Source organism: Austrofundulus limnaeus, unplaced genomic scaffold (assembly GCF_001266775.1).
Source record: "Austrofundulus limnaeus strain Quisiro unplaced genomic scaffold, Austrofundulus_limnaeus-1.0 Scaffold66, whole genome shotgun sequence".
In the NCBI taxonomy this organism is placed as follows: Eukaryota; Metazoa; Chordata; class Actinopteri; order Cyprinodontiformes; family Rivulidae; genus Austrofundulus; species Austrofundulus limnaeus.
This window is the reverse complement of record NW_013952468.1, coordinates 1,227,437-1,237,118: the sequence shown is the minus strand read 5'-3', so window position 1 is coordinate 1,237,118 and position 9,682 is coordinate 1,227,437. Positions and strand designations below refer to the sequence as shown.

At 38.9% G+C, this 9,682-nt stretch overlaps 1 long non-coding RNA gene across 1 annotated transcript in view; it reads left to right on the top strand.

The window, feature by feature from the left end:
• LOC106518758 (uncharacterized) overlaps positions 1–7,282 on the top strand; it is a 21,370-nt gene extending 14,088 nt beyond the window's left edge. Inside the window, exons 2-4 of the long non-coding RNA XR_001310360.1 lie at positions 6,616–6,849; positions 6,928–7,026; positions 7,194–7,282. This is a non-coding gene — a long non-coding RNA (uncharacterized LOC106518758). The remainder of the gene's footprint in view (positions 1–6,615; positions 6,850–6,927; positions 7,027–7,193) is intronic.
• The last annotated feature ends 2,400 nt before the right edge of the window (positions 7,283–9,682 follow it).

Below are 9,682 nucleotides of genomic sequence, written 5' to 3'. Positions count from 1 at the left end.
AGAATAGAATAGAATAGAATAGAATAGAAATAGCCTTTATTGTCCCGCTGAGGGGAAATTCAGGTGTCACAGCAGCAGTACAGAGGTTCACACACCAGTTACTTTACAAACTATAGACAGTACACAAAAAACAAAATTAACACTGACTAGCATTGATACTAACAATAAAATATATATAATATAAATAATTGTGCAAGAATAAAAAAAAATTTTAGAGACAGACAATCAGAATTTGACATTAGGAATCAGAAATTGCCTGTTTTTAGTGCAAAATAATCTCAGCAGACTATTAACTGTAAAGTATCACAGGGGAAACAATAAACACAGATGTGCAATTACAGCAGAATTATTTTATAAGTTTAAAATGGGTAATAACAGAGCAACTGATTGCTCAAATTAGTRATAATATAAATGTGTGGGAGTGCAAATGATTGTTCCGATGAATAATGACAATAAACAGTAACAGTACAAATGATTGTGTGAGCAGCAGGTGTGTAAACACTTATTGTGATTTTTGGGCATTGTGCAAATCACCCGCCACCTTTGATGCCAGAGTTTTAAACAATCATCTTGTAATAAGAAGGAACTAAAGAAAAGTCACCTTGCAGTGTTGTTACCTCTCAACATTGTGTGCTGAGGACAACTCTCAGCTACTACCACACTAGATTTTAGCTCAATACTGGGTAAAATAACTGATATTTAACCTTTTTGTGTTGGCTAAAGTTAACAGCTATCCTCTATTGGTTTGACTCAGTGTTATATTTACATTAAATGATTACTATATAAGCAAAGATGACACAATGAGTCGTGCTCAGAATGTGTTGTGAAGGGTTTTCAGCTATCACCAAATGTTAGCTAATCGTCTGAGGTATACCATTTCAGTGTGTATTTCAACTGGCTGAGCAACTGGCTAGTGAGATATTTTGCTAACATATCACACAGACAAAAGACACAGGTAAAAGCATTAGTGCCCTTTCACCTTTGAAAAGGTGTTCAAATATGTTGAGTTTTGTTTTCTTCTGTGTAGAAAGATCAAACCGAACAAGTTCTTCCTGAGCTCAAACTGTACTTTAGAAACAGTATCCTGTTAAATAGAATCTGTCTTGCTGCTGTCTTGGTTTTGTGTTTGTGATCATCAGAGAACGGAGGGAAATAAAATTACTTTCCAGGAGCTCAAAGCAAACAAAGACAAAATAAACCTGAAGCTCGGTGCTGGAGGCTCAACAGGCAGCAGATAGCTGCTTCCCCACAGCCAGTCCTGTAAAGGATGGATGCACTGAATTCATATTTCACAGCACACACACACACACACACACACACACACACACACACACACACACACACATGTGCAACACTGAGTTTTATTCATAATTCTTAATCTAAACATTAAGCAACACACACGCAGAAATCTGTCAAAAAATAATAAAGTGTGACCCAGTCTTTGTTTATGAGCAGATGTTAATATTTGTCAAATTACAATTATATCTTGAAGGGTTTAATAAATTAAAAACTCTCGCACACACACACACACACACACATACACACACACACACACATACACACACACACACACATATGAAACAGGCATGGAGCAGGTGGAGCAGCTTCCACAAAGATGGGCTAAATTACCTCAGTGCTGGCATGGCGATGGCTCGTTGGAGAAAATGGCTGCTGCTCCTCCCCAGCTGAGCTCCACTGAGTCTGCCAGAGATGATGGATCCATGTGAATAAATGAATATGATGAAAGAGCGCACAGATAAATAAAAAAGGAGGTTAGGCTGTTTCTTTTAAACAAGAAGGGGATATGGAGATGAGGAGAAAATAGAGTGGATGTTATGATGGAAAAATTAGGAAAACCACATGAGCAGTTGCCAGGGCTTCGAGGCTCCTCTGCCTAAAATAACCTTTAATTGAACATTAACTTTCAAAATCTGTTATCTTACAGGATGGTGAAAAACTTACCTGTCATTTGAAAGCAAAGTAATAAAATAGTATTATGGCTGATCATTTTACTTCTCATAATTTCTTATCTTACAGTATAAACTTCAGGATGATGCAAACACTCAATAAAAGCAGCTCTGTCTGCTTCAGCTTAAGTTTCACAGTTGCATAATAAAAGCTGCTAAAACAATAAAAATAAATGTAAGCTTTAGATGRTTTAAACGCAGACACTGTTAGGGTTGTCAGAGATATCAAAGGCAAAACAACAGAGGAAAAAGCAAAATGTTTGATTATGATGGAAGCAGTAAAACTCGGTTTTGTTGCCCATATCTTTGATTGTGTTTTAGTTTGATCCCTTAGCCTGTCCCGTGACGAGTGTATGATGAGGAAGTGTTTATATTTAACAATCTTTATTACAAACTTCATCAAACTAAACTGCTGAGCTTTAAAATATTTTGTTATCTGAGTTATTGTTGTGTAAAATAGTTAAATAAACTGAAATACAATMCAGTGAAAAGTCCCTGGAAACCAAAATGTTAATGAAGGGTTTTGTTATTCCACATCCGATTTAATCTTGGAATGTGCATGGAAAAAAAGAAAGCCACTGTGCCTTTAAAAAGCTAAAAGTTTAAAGTTATAAACGTGTTGCTTTAATTGTGGTGGGCACAGTTCACTTAAAGCACTAAAGCACTAATAGGGGAACTAATTTCCTGATTAGTGCTTTAGGGCTTTTGCTATTTTTTTAAATTCTTTAGTGGATTAGTACTTGTTAAATTTAAAACCACTAACTGAGGTCTTTAGATGATATTATCAACAATATTGTTCACAGTTGAGGGTGAAAGCTGCCACACATTTTGTTCATATGTGTGTATCTACAAGGTAAAATGTGTCAAACTTAAGGCCCATGGGCCAAATATGGCCTGCAGGTGACTCCCATTTGGCCCGCCAAGGGYACTAAGTGAAAATATTCTGCACACAGGAAATGTTGTCCCATGTTGACTCTGAAGATTATTAGTGCTTTAGAATTAGCTTTTGCTAAATTTTTAAGTGTGTTGGTGCTTTAGAAATAGGAGACCTAAACATTTGAGTTAGTGCAACTAATATTTGGATTAGTGCTGCCCACCACTGTGAACAGGTTCATCAAAAGAATCTAAAGAATAGGGTTGTTATGTTCAGCACATTTCAGGTCAAAGGTCAGAATCTACCTCCAGTGGTTTATTTTCGTCCCCCCTCATCCTGTCATGGTCACAGAGAACTGAGGCCATCTTCAGTATGAACCAATGAGAGGCAGAGTGGGAGGGGTCACCCACACGTGGACAGCCAATCACAATCACACTGATTCTGGGTCATTGTTTCACCTAACGTGTGTGTTCTTGGACTGTGGGAGAAAACTCCCACACTAACGAGAACAAGTTCCACTAAAAGCTCTGGTGGAGAATYAAACCTGCAACCTGCTTGTTGTGAGGAGCCAGTTTTAAGAAACTAACAAGTCTGACAGAAACTTAAAAAAATTGTATGTATTTTGCAAAGTGGTGTCAGGCAATTAAGTGCAAATATTTTGTTACTTTACTTAAGTATGCAGTTATCTGAATTTACTAGTCCTTACAAATAAAAAAGTGTTTTATTGCTATTTAACTTTAGCTTGTTCTACTTCTATACTTTAAGTAGTTTTAAAACAAYTTTTACACTTTTGCTTGGGTAAAAATCTTAAGATGATACTTCTACAAAAAAAAATTAACCCCTAAATTTCTACTTAAGTAATAATAGTAAAACTTTTGACACCTCTGACATTGCAGAACTGTAGTAATTTTTACACTATCTTGTGTTTTTCATACCTCACCAGTCCTGTTTTTGATGTATAAACCAAACTGTATGATTAGTGGAAGCAGAACCAGACTTGGTTTCTCAGCTTGACTGAGCTGTGTGCAGCAACACCCTTCAGCCCCTCAAACCTCCAGAYGTTTGATTAAATCCTCTTTTCACGTTTTTTTTCTTYYTTTTTTTTTGCGAAAAAGTGGTGACACTGTGTTCTTCTTATTAATAATCACTTTCAGGTTCAATAATTGAAAACTAAAATGTGAAAATTCTGTCTTTTGACACAAAGAATTAGAAAAAAGTGGTGAAGATTGAAATTTGTTGCATTGTAACTTTGAACTCATGAACAAGGCTTTAACCAACAGTGAATCTGCTAAACCAAAAAAAAAAGGTGAATTATAAACCTCTTCACAGCTTGAAATAGTTGGAATTCACTAATATTTTTATTGCAGAAATGTGAAATTCTTAACTGATTAAAATTCTATTTGTAGATATAATTGTGGGCATTTGTAGATATCCTTGGGGACCAAAACTGAAGTGAAAAACATTGAAAACAAACCTTGGTTTTTTCTTCTGCTACTAAAAGGAGACAGAGAAATCTGCTGGGCCACAGGTGGTAGAATGCTTCAGGTAGGCGCTACTACAAATTGTTCCCAATTGACATTTTTTTTCTCCATTCCACATCTTTTAGGGATTTGTATCTCCATGACTACAGGGGAGAGAAGAGGAGCGGATCAGAGCTAATTTAGTCCACTTTAGTCACCGCCATAATGCTGGCGCTGTTACAAACCAGCACATTTTCGATGAGCAATCAAAGTTGGACGGGTATGTCGCCCTCGCCATCAGTGAGTCAGTCAGTCATGTGTCCTATACATAAGAGCTCCCAGCCAAAGAAATACTCACTTCGGGATGCAGTAATGAGAGGTGTAAGTGTGTGTAATCTGTGCGTAATTTTACTTCCTGCCGTTTCTTTTCTTGATTAGAAAGTGCCACCTTTCACAGTGCATTACCCCTCCTCTGGAAATGTGGGGGCTTTCTTTGTGCTGCTTTCAGTTCGAACTCCGACACTCTGGAGCACACTTAGGGAACCATTTAAGAAACCCGAAGTGAAAGAAAGTAAAAAGGAAATGCCTTTATTTCTACCTCGTCAAAGCCTCCGCAGGGGCTCAAATCTCTGTTTTTGCCTTCACTTCATTTCACCGCATCTATCAACTCCCACCAGGCTTTACAAAACAGCAGCCAGCGCAGGTTTTAATTTCATCGTGCTACCTGGTTGCCTCGGAGATTCTTTCGGACCAATCAAAACGTCTCATTTGTTCTCAGAAACTGGACCTCTTTCTGCTTTGTGTTTTTTTTTTTTTTTATTACCTCCTCTGGAGGTCAGCTTCAGTTTGGGCCCCCAGCCTCACGTTCTTCCACACATTTCCATCCCCCTGCACCGCTCTGAGCTTCTAATTGGGGAGCGAGATCAGCTGACAGGACTTCACAAAATTTCTTTCTAACGAGTCGGCGTAAACCACCGTCCACGGCGTTTGAATACRTTCTCTGAGCTGACCAAAGACATGACTGTATGCTCGAGCTTTACAAATGTGAGATAAATTACTTTCTGTTCCTATTAGGCAGCAAAAACTAAGACTCTCAAACAAAGATGACAAAAATAAAAGCAACGGAACAGTTTACACAGGATTTCAGAGAGAAGCTGATTTAATTTAAACAAAGTTTATCGTTTTAATTGGGGCCATGAATTAGAGGAAAAGAAACTGCGTGCAACTGCATAGAATAATTATGTTAATCATACACTTGAGCAATTATAACTAGATGCTGTCAACGTGAGTTCTGATACTCTTTGGAATAATTTGTGTTTTTGTGCGCTGAAGATGAGATGCTCTGTGTCTCATATTTTACCAAATATTCCCGTTTGATCTCGTATTTATGTTGCGTCCCCTGCATCCTGACTTAGCCACCATATGCAAATGCAGATCTGTGGGGATAGTCTTCAAACAGAGTCGCTCCTGTTTGTGCCTGTGTTACCTATTGTGACACATGAAAGTAAACTCCTTTATCAGTGCTGCAGAAAAGCACAAACTGAGGGTTGCACTTTAAAAACGAACTTTTTCCGCAGTAATTGGTCTTTATAGGGAAATTTATGTGTTTTTGTTTCACTTCGAAATGTTTAAAACTCCAGTAACTAGCTGTCGAGAAACTAATTTTAATTACACCACACAGTTGTGAAGMGGTGAGAAGATTTAATAAACAAGGTTTTGCTGCTCTGGAAACCGTCGGGGAGAAGAGATTAAAAATGAATGCAGTTCAAGAGATCTTACAGGAGTCACCTGAACTGTTTTGTCTGACAGTGTTGTCTTACAAAGCTGATTCTGGCCCCTCTGGTTTAATGATACACCTGTTTATTATGGGAGCAGTTTTTATTGTCAGGTCCTGGAACTTTTTGAATCAGCAGATGAACAATGATCTGTTAGAAGTAAACCAAAAATTAATATAAAAAAGATTAACAATAAAACTGTTTTAATCAAATCACAATCATCCGCTCAGGAGCTGGTGATGCCTGGGTGTCTGATGGGTCATTAAACCTCCATCAGTGCAGAAAATTAAAGTTCATAAACAGAAATTCTGTAAAATATTAATCACAGAACAGAAAATAAAGCCCATGTGTCTCAGTCTTTATCTCAGACCCGTCCTCTGCCTCAAACATTTTTAAAGCTCATGAATTTTTTTGATAGTAAACTTTCAAGAGCCCACAGGATTTCCACAAAACTGTGTTAAATGTAGTGCCAAAAGCACTTTCTTTTTCATTTTTTAAATAAAAAACTCTAAGACTTTCTAAATAATCCACATCTGCAGTGTGTGCTGGCTGTAGCCTGAGGAGCACCGTGTACGAGTCTGCGAGCACTGGAGATTGATGGTTTTCCTGGAAGACCAGCCTCGCTGTTCTCCTGCTGCAGAGAGCCCACTGGGACATGTTTACCAGGAAATGCCTTTTAAATTTCACACGGAGAACGAACAGAACCTGTTGGCAAATCGGACCGCGACAGAAAACAGATGACTGGATCGATGTCTGTGGATGTTGCTGTGGAAGTAAGTAACGAAAACAAAGATGTGTTAAAAAWATGAGTGTGCTCGAATATTTGCCGTATAATAATTTAATCCCTGCAGCCCTGTCAGAGGCCGTGTTGAGGATTAAAGCTCTGTGGTGGTGAAATTTGGCCAWAACGAGAGGAAGAATGACAACGAATGCATAAATTTTACTCCAAAGTAAGATTTTCCCCCTTTTTTTCATTCTTATCTCTATCTGACACCCCTTACCCCCTTCTCCACCCAGCTTTACTCCGTGTAGCTCTAAACTCTTACTTGGTATCTTGCACTTCAAATGGTGCAGAGACAGCCTCGCAGTTCACTTCATCTCCTCCGCTTCCCTACAGAACAGACAGTTATGTGCCCTCACAGCATGCGGTGATGGAGGCGCACTTATGTGAAACTTCTCACACATGAATACACGCTCTGACAAACACGGAGTCGGTGCGCAACCGTGTGACAAATATTTTGTTCACACTAATGCCCAGTGGTGAGCTGCAGAGTTGCTCTGCATGGTGCGCACACACACACACACACACACACACAGATGACTCATTTATATGAGCAGCCAAATGGACTACCAAGTGCTGCTTCACCTCCCATAAAGCTGCCATAAAGCCTCTCTGCCTCTGACAGCTGACTGATTGGTGTTATAACAAGGCAGGTATGTGWGTGAATGCACTGACTTATGTGCACATTCATTCATTGATATGAACTATGAGGTTTCTCTCTGCACATGGTGGGGGGATGGAAGGAAAAAAATGCTTCCAAGTGTAATTATTTGTGTTCAATTTGCACCAATTTTGACAGTCAGGTCCATAATCACTGACATAAAATTCTAAATTAATCTGTGGTGAGACATTTACTGTGGAGTGACGGAGGGTGGTAAATGACATGTGTCAGTAAAGGTGGTATCTCACTCAGCTGCGACTGCTGGGAGACTAGTTTCTGACTCAAAGTGGTGGAAAAGTTGAGGGGAAATRTGTAAAGTTTTTGTTGCGATCTCACTGAAATCTGAGTGTGTGCRACCAAGTGTGACCACTGGGCCACAATGTTGTGAAGTGGTAGGCATCACTTACCCAAAAATTAGCTCCGCAATTTTTAAAGTGCTTATGAAAGTATTTAGGTCCGCAACTTCAAAAATGCTTATGCCATAGAAAAACTAGCGCAAGCTAATTTTAAAGCGCAAGTTCAATTTGACACTTACTAGCTGGCAACAATTCATGTACAATATACGCACAACACTGCCAACTAGCAGTGTATGAACCCATGTGCAGCTTAATCCTACAAGTACCGATTGCTGGGGATGTGATTTCTTGAAACAGACCTTTAGCTCCTGGTGTAAAAATTTAAAAGTTGTTGAGGATTGCTAGTTTGGCTGCTTCTTTGTCTTTTTCTTTTGTTTGTTGTAGATTTTCATTAAAGAAGCATCAATAAAGTAATTTTAAAACTGTTTATTGAAAATCTGAAGCGATGCATTCTGGGTGCACGACAGATTTGATTTGTGACGGGAAACGAAAGTTTTCCATGTAGTTGCACAGTTGACCACTAGATGTCTGTCTAAGCCCGTTGGCGGATTGCTTCGACCAATCACATCAAGTATTGAGCTCCAGCGTTCAAACTTTTTTTTAAAGGAGCTCAGATTGTAAAGTAAAATAAATCAATACAKACAAAATTTTAGTATGATTACAAACGTTAACTGTTTTTGCTATTGCCTTCCTGCCATGTAAGCAGACACAAAGCATTGTRGGAAATAAGAACCGTGGCTGAAGGCAACAGTCAGCAAGGATGTATACCTTCCCAATAAGTATGTTTATCTGGGAGGGGTGCTGTTGGATAGATCACGATATTGTGATTCATTGACAGTCCTTCTGCTGTTCAAGATAATGATGACTGGTAGATAATTAGTTATTAGCGGTACTGCATTTTAATTTTAGAAAGCGCAAATCTGCTTATGAATTATAAAAATAAATAAGATCGCTAAAGTGCAAATGAAATATTTAGATCTGCAATTAGCGGATTTGAGCTTTAGCAAACTGCTGTCCACCACTACTGTTATGGGTTTTAAACAGAGTTTTTGAAAATCATGGCTAATTTTTCTGTGCAAAACTGCATTCTTGGCCATGCACATTTTGTTGTTGCTCATCTCAGCTCATTTTCTTCTACCCTGTATTTATGAGACTGTCACTATTTATTTTCCACACACTGTATTGTTGAATCAAATTAGATACTGTTAATCACAGAAAGCTTCATTTTATTTACCCTTCACTAAAACATAAATGTGTATTCGCCCAGATACTAAAAACTTTGAAAGCTGGCATCACAAATTTATTCCCATCCAGCCACAAGAGCACACTGAGCCTGAGCACTGAGGTCATTCTCTCGTGTCAAACAGAGGCGTGGCTCACAGCTGGCTTTTCAGTTTATCCCAAAGATGCGAGGGGAGGTTAAGGTCAGGGCACTGTGCAGCATTATCAAGTCAAACTCAAACAATTGTTTCTTGTTTCTCAGAAGTATCCCCTGCCTTTATTAAATAGTTGGCCAAGACAGAACCAAAAATCAAAGGTATGCAACCAAAATAATCTGGTTATGTGGACTGTACTTATATAGCACCTTTCTACCCATCCAGGGCACTCAAAGCGCTTTACACTGCAGACATTTACCCATCCACACACACATTCACACACTGATGATGGCAAACTACAATTGTAGCCACAGCTGCCCTGGAGCGCAYTGACAGAGGCRAGGCTGCCATACACAGGCGCCACCGGACCCCTCTGACCACCATCAGTAGGCAAGGGGGGTAAGGTGTCTTGCCCAAGGACACAACGACTGA